The sequence below is a fragment of the Rhipicephalus sanguineus genome, unplaced genomic scaffold (assembly GCF_013339695.2).
Source record: "Rhipicephalus sanguineus isolate Rsan-2018 unplaced genomic scaffold, BIME_Rsan_1.4 Seq392, whole genome shotgun sequence".
In the NCBI taxonomy this organism is placed as follows: Eukaryota; Metazoa; Arthropoda; class Arachnida; order Ixodida; family Ixodidae; genus Rhipicephalus; species Rhipicephalus sanguineus.
Genome location: NW_023615158.1, coordinates 1 through 11837, shown reverse-complemented (window position 1 = coordinate 11837; position 11837 = coordinate 1).

Sequence of the window (11837 nt, the reverse complement as noted above, 5' to 3'; positions counted from 1 at the left end):
CTGATCTACGCTATCTTGGCCGCTTGACTTCAGCACCTACCCCGTAAGTAAAGTGTCGGGGAACACATTGGTGTCGGACAACAGCACTCAGTTTACTTCTGCAGATTTCCAGGAGTACCTGCAGCGAGTGGGAACCCAGCACATGCGAACGGTTCCGTACCATCCGAGTAGCAAGGGTCTGGCAGAACGTTTCGTTCAGCCGCTCCACGTCAACATCGGATCTCGCAGACGTTCTTCTGGCGTACCGCAACGCTCCGGAAGCCACTGCGGCAGAGGCACCCTCTGTTTTGCGGTTGGGGGGGCGCCTCAGAACAAGGCTGGGCCTCGTGAGACCTTCTGTGGAAGACACAGTCGCCCACAAGCAGTTCCGGGAAGCCAGTCGTCATAGACGTCCCGAGAGCACATTCCGCGAAGGTGACCTCGTGCATGTTCGCATCTTTCGCCGTGGACCAAGGTGGTTCAGTGCTACCGTGCTTGCTCGCATCGCGCCAGTGTCCTGTCGTGTGAGTGTCCTGACTCCTCGTGGTGTGTGCGAGTGGGTGCGTCACCGGAATCATCTAGTGCGTGCTTCAGACACAGACGACTTGGTGATTACCGACTCAGACTTTCGCGCCGAGGCCCCGTGACAATGAGCACAAGCCCTACCGGCACGACCGATCTCGTAGAGCAACCATTGCCTGCTTATCAGTCCGCCGAAAAATGTCAGCGGTATCCGCAGCGTCGACGCCGATCTACCGACCGCTATGGCACTTACCCCCCCCCCTCCCCTGGGAGTCTAAGTAAGTGGGAGAGGAGATGATATGTCATGCGCCTGCACGATAAGGCTTGGCCGCGTGCCTTGCGCCGCGGCCGCGGGTTGTGTTATCACCCTTACTGTGCCTAAATAACGCCGACAATGTAGCTGGCGCGGGCATTTCTTGTAACATTGTCGTGCGCAGTTCGCCCGTCTATTGAGTTGCTCGCATAATAAAGCCTCACTTTTCGCTCGCCGTTCGTTGGGCTGCTCGTGGTTTTGCCTGCGTTACGCCAAGCGACGACAGCATACCAAAGCACACAACAACACGGGCCCCTAATTAACTCTGGATTTTAGGAGCCCCGGCTTTAGGCGCTCGAAGAATAAGTGGAAGAAGACTTCTCGTTGGCCCAAGCGCGCACTCACTTATTATTCTCAAGGCGCTCGAAGGACAACAGGAAGAAGAATTCTCCTTGGCGCGAGGGCGCACTCAATGTGCTACAGATGGCTTGCTATTCGTGGTTTGCCGCGTTATGCAAAGAAGAGACATCGTACGATTCATATACATAGTATAATATGGACATGTACAGGTGGCGTTGGTGGTATCTTTATTCCTCTCAAAAACGAAAGGGAAAAAAGAGAAAGATGGGACCAGTACGAAGACTGGTTGCCCTATTTCAGAGGATTTCGGCGGGGATCAGCGTACGATACATATACATAGTATAATATGCACATGTACAGGTGGTGGTGGTGGTATCTTTATTCCTCTCAAAAACGAAAGGGAAAAAAGAGAAAGATGGGACCAGTACGAATACTGGTTGCCCTATTTCAGAGGATTTCGGCGGGGATCAGCGTACGATGCATATACATGGTATAATATGCACATGTACAGGTGGTGGTGGTGGTATCTTTATTCCTCTCAAAAACGAAAGGGAAAAAAGAGAAAGATGGGACCAGTACGAATACTGGTTGCCCTATTTCAGAGGATTTCGGCGGGGATCAGCGTACGATACATATACATAGTATAATATGCACATGTACAGGTGGTGGTGGTGGTATCTTTATTCCTCTCAAAAACGAAAGGGAAAAAAGAGAAAGATGGGACCAGCACGAAGACTGGTTGCCCTATTTCAGAGGATTTCGGCGGGGATCAGCGTACGATACATATACATAGTATAATATGCACATGTACAGGTGGTGGTGGTGGTATCTTTATTCCTCTCAAAAACGAAAGGGAAAAAAGAGAAAGATGGGACCAGTACGAAGACTGGTTGCCCTATTTCAGAGGATTTCGGCGGGGATCAGCGTACGATGCATATACATGGTATAATATGCACATGTACAGGTGGTGGTGGTGGTATCTTTATTCCTCTCAAAAACGAAAGGGAAAAAAGAGAAAGATGGGACCAGTACGAATACTGGTTGCCCTATTTCAGAGGATTTCGGCGGGGATCAGCGTACGATGCATATACATGGTATAATATGCACATGTACAGGTGGTGGTGGTGGTATCTTTATTCCTCTCAAAAACGAAAGGGAAAAAAGAGAAAGATGGGACCAGTACGAATACTGGTTGCCCTATTTCAGAGGATTTCGGCGGGGATCAGCGTACGATGCATATACATGGTATAATATGCACATGTACAGGTGGTGGTGGTGGTATCTTTATTCCTCTCAAAAACGAAAGGGAAAAAAGAGAAAGATGGGACCAGTACGAATACTGGTTGCCCTATTTCAGAGGATTTCGGCGGGGATCAGCGTACGATGCATATACATGGTATAATATGCACATGTACAGGTGGTGGTGGTGGTATCTTTATTCCTCTCAAAAACGAAAGGGAAAAAAGAGAAAGATGGGACCAGTACGAAGACTGGTTGCCCTATTTCAGAGGATTTCGGCGGGGACCTTTTGGGACATGTACACGTTTGTGATCGGAACGCTCCCGTTTCCGACTGCAGGCCGGCCTCTCTGCATTGCTTCGAACAGCCGTGCCTCCTAGATACATGATAAAATATTCCACATTTATTCGATTCCCACACAACACAGCCCTCACAGCATGAGTGTTACACGCCTAGTATCCCTTAAGAGCAGGTCACAATAAACATTTGGGAGAACGCTTGTGCTTCTCCTTCAAGATAAGAACGCAATAGCATAATCCGCCTTCGTGCGCAACGCCATCTCAACTGCTAGCCTGGCTTAGGTTTTTGGTGCATGCCTCAACCGTACCGCATGGAAACGAACTACTGCAATGCCTAGAATGCCTAAAGCAAGTACATTTAACTGCCCACTACGCCATAATTCTTTCTTTTGCGAATCAGCGAAGGGCCCACTACGCGTTCGTGAGGCAACACGCGAATCTACGCAACTGTCCACTTGTTTGATGCTTTTGCTGCTGATGATGATTAAATATGTATTTGCGCTTTGCAGTGGGCGGGCCTCTAAAACACCCGCTTTTTGCGCAATTGAAATGTTTTGACGCCTGGCGCACCTCTACGCTTCTGCCATGCAATATTACATGCGTTAAGGTGACTCCTTCGACCACAAGACATTCATATAGTGTTTTTTTTTTTCGAAGCTTTTTCAAGAAATAGCGTATCTCTCTGGCAAAACACTTGCTTTCCACTGAGACGGCATGGGTTCGATTTTGACTCCAACGCAAAGATTTCGATAATTTATCTTATTTGCACCTTTCTCGGTTATTCATATAATATTTTTCTCCTAAGCAGGTTAAAGAAGCATTATGGCTCTGCGGTAAGATACTGCAAGATGGCCGATTCGCTACAGTCAGCTTTGCGGCAGTGCAACCATGTTATGCCGCAAAGCTTGTACTGTGCATTACGGTATTGTGGATCATTTTGCGGTGAAGCCCACCAGCGGAGGAAATCATAAGTGCACCTACGTTGCCGGATAATTAGTACGTCATGTCTTCTTAATTTTTAAAATAAGCGCCACGCAGTCTCAAGTCACGGTATGAGCACCGAAACATCTAGTAAATGCTCCAGTGCATAGCAAAGGTTTTTTCAATTCTTCCACCTGCCACGCAAACGCTTATTAGCAACCCACTTCATTACAGAACAGACAAGGAAGCCCATATTTCTAAGCCACTTCTTGGAATAATGTCATGGAGAAAATTATGCTAACAGAGATTATGACAAGGCACCACTGAATCAGTTGGCTGAAGCATCATCGCATGGTGAACCTGCTACACGAATGCGACACGCCGCTACGGATATCAATTGGATACATGAAAAATATTCTACAATACGATTCTTCCATTCACACGCAACACAGGCCTCACAGCACACGTATTACAAACTAAGTATAACTTAAGGGCAAGTAACAATAAAAAAGTGTATGAGGAGCAATATAAAGCTTCGACATGTTATTGATTCTGAACAATATTTCTATATCGCATATCTTTCGACAGAAATGGCTGCGATAAGATCAGTGGACCCTTGTTGTGAATAGCATCTTTAAGGATGACAAATCCCACCGCTATGTTTCGGTGATGTTATGCACAAGCCTGTATAACAAATTCGAAACATTGACCAGAAAATGCTGCAAAGTAGACCGTTGACAACACTCTCCGGTATGACTAAATTTCGCACTGCCTTGGCGAATACCGTACATTGCAGCATATCTGCATGTCATCATATGTGCATGTTGACGATATTTACCAACTCGGGCCACAAGCGCCCACCGGCGATGATGATGTGCAAACGCCACCGCCTGCCACGCTACATGAACAAGTGTGTCTTGCTTACTTGTTCATGGCCTGGTGAATATATGCATAGATATACCTCCTTTTAAAGCTTCATTTGTTGGGTAAGTTTCAGGTATAGAAAGCTTTTGTATCATACACGAGTGACGCACTTCTTGGTGCTAAAGGTCACCAATCTGACTCGTGACTGCAGTCAGACTTATAAGACTCTCGGGAGTCTGACACTGGGAAGGTAAGGGTGTCTAAAAATTTATGGAGTTTGAGCCCGAGTGAGTCCGCCAGAGTAGACTTCGCACGAGTACGATTGAGCAGCAGATGCGCCGGATTTTGGCGATACTTAGTCTGTGTCAGCCCAGTCGAGCGAAATTCTGGTCGTTTGTAACCTGGCCTCCGCGATTACATTCGGCAACGCGCCGTTGTAGGAGCCAATCTCGAAGGCCACTGTTGGAACCTGTGTAAGCACGATCCTGCTGTGTGCGAGTCTGAGCGTTGACTTAGCAGAAATATATTTCGTAAGTGAATCTAGGTGAGCTTCGTTTATTTTGCGGACAGACGCGTGCTTCTGATGCATACACCGGACTAGCACTGTACTTAGGAACAATTAGACAACGCCGAGGGGGTCATTTCATGCTTATATTTGGCAATGATTTGGCCACCCCTGATTTGTCAAACTGACGACGTGTCCCTCTTGCGAAATGGTCGCACTAGCGGTATAAATGATCAACACTTCCTTTCTCATCGTCCTTTCGCATCCAGAAGCACGTCACCTTGTCCTCACTTTCTTCGTCAGTCTTCTCGTTGGTGCACTGCGTGTTTCGCCGTGTATCACCACCAACGAGCCTATTTTTACATCCTTCCATCCCTTTCACTATTGTAATGCTGAAAGTGCTGACTCGAACAAACTTTGATCAGGGCCTTTTCAGGCAGCTGATGTGCGCTGATGATTGTGAAGTACTACAAAGAACGGAGAATTATCAAAGAACACAGGACAATGCACTGTTGCTTGAAGAGGGCGCAGGACGTGCACGGTTGCTTGAAATGGAGTTTTGCACGCTGCAGAAACATATAAGAAGGGCGGGATGCGAGACGGCGCGTTTTTGTCTATGTACAAATGCTCTTTCCATATTCCCAATTTTTTATAGTGAAATTTATGGCCGCCATATTAAGTTTTAAGCATGACGCTCTAGAGCACGGTCGTCGTCGTAAAGTGGCGTTCAGTTAACACAATGGCAGCGGAGAAATTGTGCAGTTAGGCTGAACATTTCCCAGCAATTACATTCTGCAATTTCAGACGATTGAATTGGAGCATACTGGAGTGTTTAGCAGATGCTAGTAGGTAAACTTTGTCCTCAAAGACTATGTACACCTATCGCAAAAAAAAAAAAAAACGCCAGGCCTGCGTGGAAAGCGCAGCACAGTCACAGCGCGAAAGCTGCAAGAGCGGTATTTCTAGAACCGCTTTAAACTCTCGTGGCGCTACTAATAAAAGTACACTAGCAAGGTACCCAATACGCCGTAAATCATAATTTTTGTGAAGTTGGGAGGCAGTCTATACGCCATTATTCTTCATTCCGCGGAATTCGCTTTACGTGACCACCTGGTTGTTAATTTACTCTTCTACCATGCTACATTACATACGTTAATGTGGTATCTTCCTGATTGAAGCCTGTATAGCGTCTTTTTGCAAAGCAGTTTCAAGCACCGGTATGACTCTCGGGTACAATATTGGGCTCCCATGCAGAGGGCCCAGATTGAAACCCCGTTACATCCCGGATATATTTCATTTGGTTTTCTCTTATTTCGCGGGGTAGCGGTTACGTACATCGGCGGCGGACAACTACGGTGCGAACACCGGCCGTTGTTTTGATCTCCTAACAGCTTTCGTTGTAAAATGCATTGCCATGATTTAGAAGCTTGCTAATTCGGCCCGTGTCACCGCTCTACTAATTTCGTTAACGAACATCTCCGCGCCCACAAGATCACTTGACTAATGAGAACTCCACGCCCTTCCCACCACACCTCTTTTTTAACAGCGGAGATGTTTTAGGTTGAGAAGAAGAAATAGTTGAGAAGGAAAGGCAAGGTAGTTAACCAGTTTAGTGGAAAAGCCCGAAGGAGCGTCCGCAGCTCCTGAGGATTATGCGCCACACAAAGTGGGCAAGCTCCACTACTCATCTTCGGTGCGCTAAAAATGAAGAAGCAGCCTATAACTAGAATGTTCAGCAATGGCTAAAGTGATGTCTATTCTGTAAGATTAGATAGATAGATAGATAGATAGATAGATAGATAGATAGATAGATAGATAGATAGATAGATAGATAGATAGATAGATAGATAGATAGATAGATAGATAGATAGATAGATAGATAGATAGATAGATAGATAGATAGATAGATAGATAGATAGATAGATAGATAGATAGATAGATAGATAGATAGATAGATAGATAGATAGATAGATAGATAGATAGATAGATAGATAGATAGATAGATAGATGGATGGATGGATGGATGGATGGATGGATGGATGGATGGATGGATGGATGGATGGATGGATGGATGGATAGATAGATAGATAGATAGATAGATAGATAGATAGATAGATAGATAGATAGATAGATAGATAGATAGATAGATAGATAGATAGATAGTAGATAGATAGATAGATAGATAGATAGATAGATAGATAGATAGATAGATAGATAGATAGATAGATAGATAGATAGATAGATAGATAGATAGATAGATAGATAGATAGATAGATAGATAGATAGATAGTGCCCAATACAAAGAGCAGGCCGAGGAAAGAAGAGCACGCACTCAGTGTTCCAGTCAGGATACTCAGAGTTCTTACAGGAATCCACTTGCGCAATATGTGCAAACGGCGACACTGTCGGCGAAAGTTCATAGACTTGGAGAATTGGACGCAACGCCGTCAAAATTTCAGCAGCTGTACGTTACATGTGTTCTAATGATTTCTCTGTGACTTTGGATAAGAAGACCGGACTTTCGTGTATGTATATGGTGGCAAAACAAACTTAGAGCAACGCCAAGAATGAAATCGCATGATGAAGCTGCCAGCTCCACAGTTCAACAAGTCTTCGATGTGTTAAGTCATTGATGCTGCTTGAGTATTTTTTTTCTTCTGGAAGGTTGTTGTAAAATGACCTACTTCCTGTACCTTACAAAAGTACAGAAGTGTGTGGAACAAGCTATATAGCTTGCTCTGATAGGAGCCGCCTGAAAACAAAAAGAGGTTATACATATGTTGCACATCAATTTCGTATGTTCGAGTTCCGCCTGCATGTTCGAGTATCTTCTCATAGCACATTGTTGCTGGTGTAGTTTAATTAATATTGGGTTTTGCTGTCAACGTACTCACTCCCTTCATTTGTCCTGCCCTATCGCGTATGCGCAAACCAAATATTTTAAAACTAGTTAGTGATGCACATTGTCGAAAGCTTTTAAACAGGACAGCACGAAAGCCGTTGAATAGCCAATATGATAGCACATTGTGAAGAATATTTCGCGCAACAGTATCCTTAAACATTAACATATATAACCGTATGAAGCATTGATTTCACGACATTGCATGCACGTACTAATTCATGGAAAGAAAGTTCTGTAATGCAATAAACGATACCAAACAACCGAGGGCACACTAGATACTACAATGGCGACGTTTTCAAACCCCTGTTATTCTACAGTAGACAGCTACTTTATGTGGGACACCTTGTCGAGCGTGCAATCATTCTCTTGGTACCAATTTTCGAGAATGCGCACACTCTCACACAAACGCATCATTGCCCCTTGTCAACGAAAAAACTGTGCGTTCTACACTTCAAGCGCCACCATTCGACGTGGAAACCTGGGATAAAAAGTGGTGGTGGGAAGCTGAAATGTGATGTTGTACCTGAATGACAGTGTTTGGCAAAGAAAATTCGTCTATTATCTGAACGAACATGGTAATAGGGCCTTATCAACGTGTACTAAGGAGATGATGACGCGAGCACGTGCCCGTGCAATTCGATCAATCAAGAAGTTCTTTCGTATTGTAAGACCGGTCAACAGCAGCACAAAATGTTTAAAGGCACCGTTTCAATATGATTTTTCTGGGCGAGAAGAGTGTAAGTGTAAAAGGTTACAAGTTACGAGATCATGGACATAAATAATATACACAATGACAATGTCGCGATTATGATGAAGACGTTGCATAGCAGAAAGCATATGAGTATGCGTAGCTGTATCCTTTTCCTGTGACCGACAAAACGCACTTCTTGCATGTCTGATTCTGCGACATGGAGAAACTAAATACTTATTCACTTCTGTGTAGCCGCCACGCCATATTGTCCGATGTTCACCTGATTGAAAAGCCGTATTCGTATCAATGTCTATCAATGAAGTAGCGATGCTCTGAAAACGAAATACACGGTCTCTGAATGGCGAACATAGTGACACCTTAGATATTTATTTCACGCTTGAGCAGCGCGCAAAAACGAAAAAAATGCGAAGCTTGTACGAAGCTAGCCAGGCTTGAAACAGCAAAACTGGACGATTCTGAAGACTAACCTGGTTGCTTCTAGGTTGCTTCTAGCCCTTAGCTAGGTGATACAGGATCTAGGTTGCTTCTAGGTTGTTGTTATAGGCATCAGCTAGAAGATCCTAGGTTTGCTCTACGTTGATTCTCAGCGCAGAGAGGTTTGAGTTAAACCACAGACAATCGCAAACACGACACGGTTGTCTAAACTCCAGGGACAGAAGCTTGCCCTGAAACCAAGCCTTCGCCCCTCTCACTGATCTACGGACACGTCATCGTTGGCGTAGGCCTTCCACCGCTTCGGGGTCTTCTCGCAGCCCCTGTTGCCGTTCCGTTCACTATTCTCGAATAGAACTTAAGAAATCAGTGGAGGCCCCTCCCAAACAGCCGAAGCGCGGTAGCTGATCGCCTTCTGGATATAGGAACAGTCCCGCTCATGCACTCGGCAATGCTCTCCGAAGGTGGGGTCACCGGCCGTGCGGCTCATGACGTCAGTCTGGAATGCGCGCATATTGGTGCAGACTTCTGTGCATTCGCCTTTGAGGAGGAAATGTTATGGATTTATACATTTGTATCCGACGGTATAGTATCCTCTCGCTGTACGTACACGGGGTCGTCGACTCGCCGCCGTCGCTTCATAGCCATTTGCTGGGCTAACTGTTACGTCTTCATTTTTACTGGTCCTATGGTGATTAGTCTAATTTACCAAATTTCTGTGGCACATACCCACTAATGATGACAGCTATTTGTGGGGCGAACCGATACCTTCTTCATTTTTAGTAGACCATTGGTGAGAAGTGGGATTTACCAAATTTCTATGGCACAGAGCCGTTTATGATGATGGTAGCTTTCTGGATCGACTCACAGTGAACGGTTTGCTGAACGGCTTCGCCGTTAAAAAAGACTTCGTTGCAAACATGACGAGGACAGGCACGACACTTGGTCAGAGGACACTGCGAAACCGTTCAGGGTAAATGCCGCTGGTCATCTGTACAGCCGAGAAATATTTTTTTATGACGCGAGAGTCGAATACCAGCTGTCTTTTGTTTGTGATATATTCTAATAAAATGAAGTATGCAGTTTATCTTCGATGCTGTTCTTCCAAGGTCAACACAGAAAAGAGGGTGGAAGCGTGGTACCAGGCCGTGGCGTGGTTATTATTAACGTGAAATGTTTGCGCTCTGTAAAATAGATGAGGTGAGATCAAAAATATCGTTACTTACTAAGAGATGAAGGCTGAGTTGGCATAGACGTAGTCTGGTACATTCGGAAGCACGTGCTGCCTATCTAATATTATAAAAAAGCCATAACGACTTCGTACGTACTCCTATAATACAGGCGTCATGTCGGGTTAGCGACAATTGGGATTGTCGATCCCGCTTGCTGCTTCCTTGCGAGTCCTCCGCTCCGCCGCCTTGTCTTCTTCGTTCATATTATTAGTATCAAAGCGCACAGACTGACAACTATCGAAAGAGAGAGGAAGAGCGCAGTTGCGGCCCTCCACCGGTCTCCTATCAAACTAGAACACGTGCCGGAGTGGAGCGAGCGCCGCATGCTACAGCTGGCTATGGTATATGTTATTTCACCTGCGTTATTATCATCATCAGAGCGCTCGAAGAACAAAAGAAAGAAGACTTCCCTTTCGCGCAAGCTGCGCCTGTAGCGGTCGCCTCCGGAACTAAGGTGACGGCGCGGGACTTCGCCCCAGCTTAAGAACCTGGCGAGCCAGCTCCTAAATAATTATTGAATGGTTAAATTTCGCTAATTCAAGACCGCGGTGCATCGTTCGATCATTTAACCTGCAGCCTCTGATTCCCTGCCAGACGAAGCCCAATAAATAGTATTCACGGCATCTCCAGACTAATTGTAGTTGTACGCAAAAACGGCAACGGTGCACGAGCAGGTGTTGCTCTTTTACTGCGCATTCTTCCAAATCAGGAATCAGAACTACACTCCGCTATTTTAAGAGCGGAGCTGTTAAGCTTTTCTTCAGGTCATGTGGAGCCACCAGAAAACTATCATCATCGTAATCGGCCTTTTTCATCTCCTGCTCACTCCCCGAACACGTGCGCCGGGATTCTGTCTTCCCCTTCGTTCTCCTCTTCATTTTCTGCATCACTCCCACAACACGTACATCGATTAGTCCGACGTAGATTGCGATAACTTTGATGGGTGAGAGAAGGAGTGCAGGAAGAGAGAAGGAGAGGAAGAAAGAGAAAGACAGATACTCTTGGCCAAAAACATTTCTTAGGAAGGCACGCTCGCAGAGCATACCATAGCCTTGCATAGTATAGTATAGTATAGTATAGTGTAGTATGGTATAGTATAGTGTAGTATAGTACAGTGCAGTATAGTATAGTATAGTATAGTATAGTATAGTATAGTATAGTATAGTATAGCAAGGGGTGGGAAAGGGAATGAGGGTGAGGAGGAGGGGAGAGGACTAAGCATAGCGCAGCAAGAAAGAGAAATAGAGAGAAAGGGAAGAAAGACCGACAGAGAAAGAAAGAGAGAGAATTAAGAGAGTCGCTCGAGCAGCAAGGCAAACTTTGCTCATAAAGGCGCGGTCGCGAGCGCCATTTCGACAGACATCAGTAGACAGCTCGTATACGGGCTGTGCTCTGACCGCTTACTTCGAGATGAGACAACAGACAGCACGAAAACCGCTCCGCTCTCTGTAGTGGCCGTATTCACGTAAAGCAGCGTCTTGTAGAGTTACGCCAGATCGGGTCCAAAAAAGCCTGTCTTCACATCATATGCCAATTCGTTGCTATCGCCTTCATTGCATCGCCCTTGCGGCGACACTTGATTTTACAGCTAAAGCTGTTATGAGATCATTTCACCGG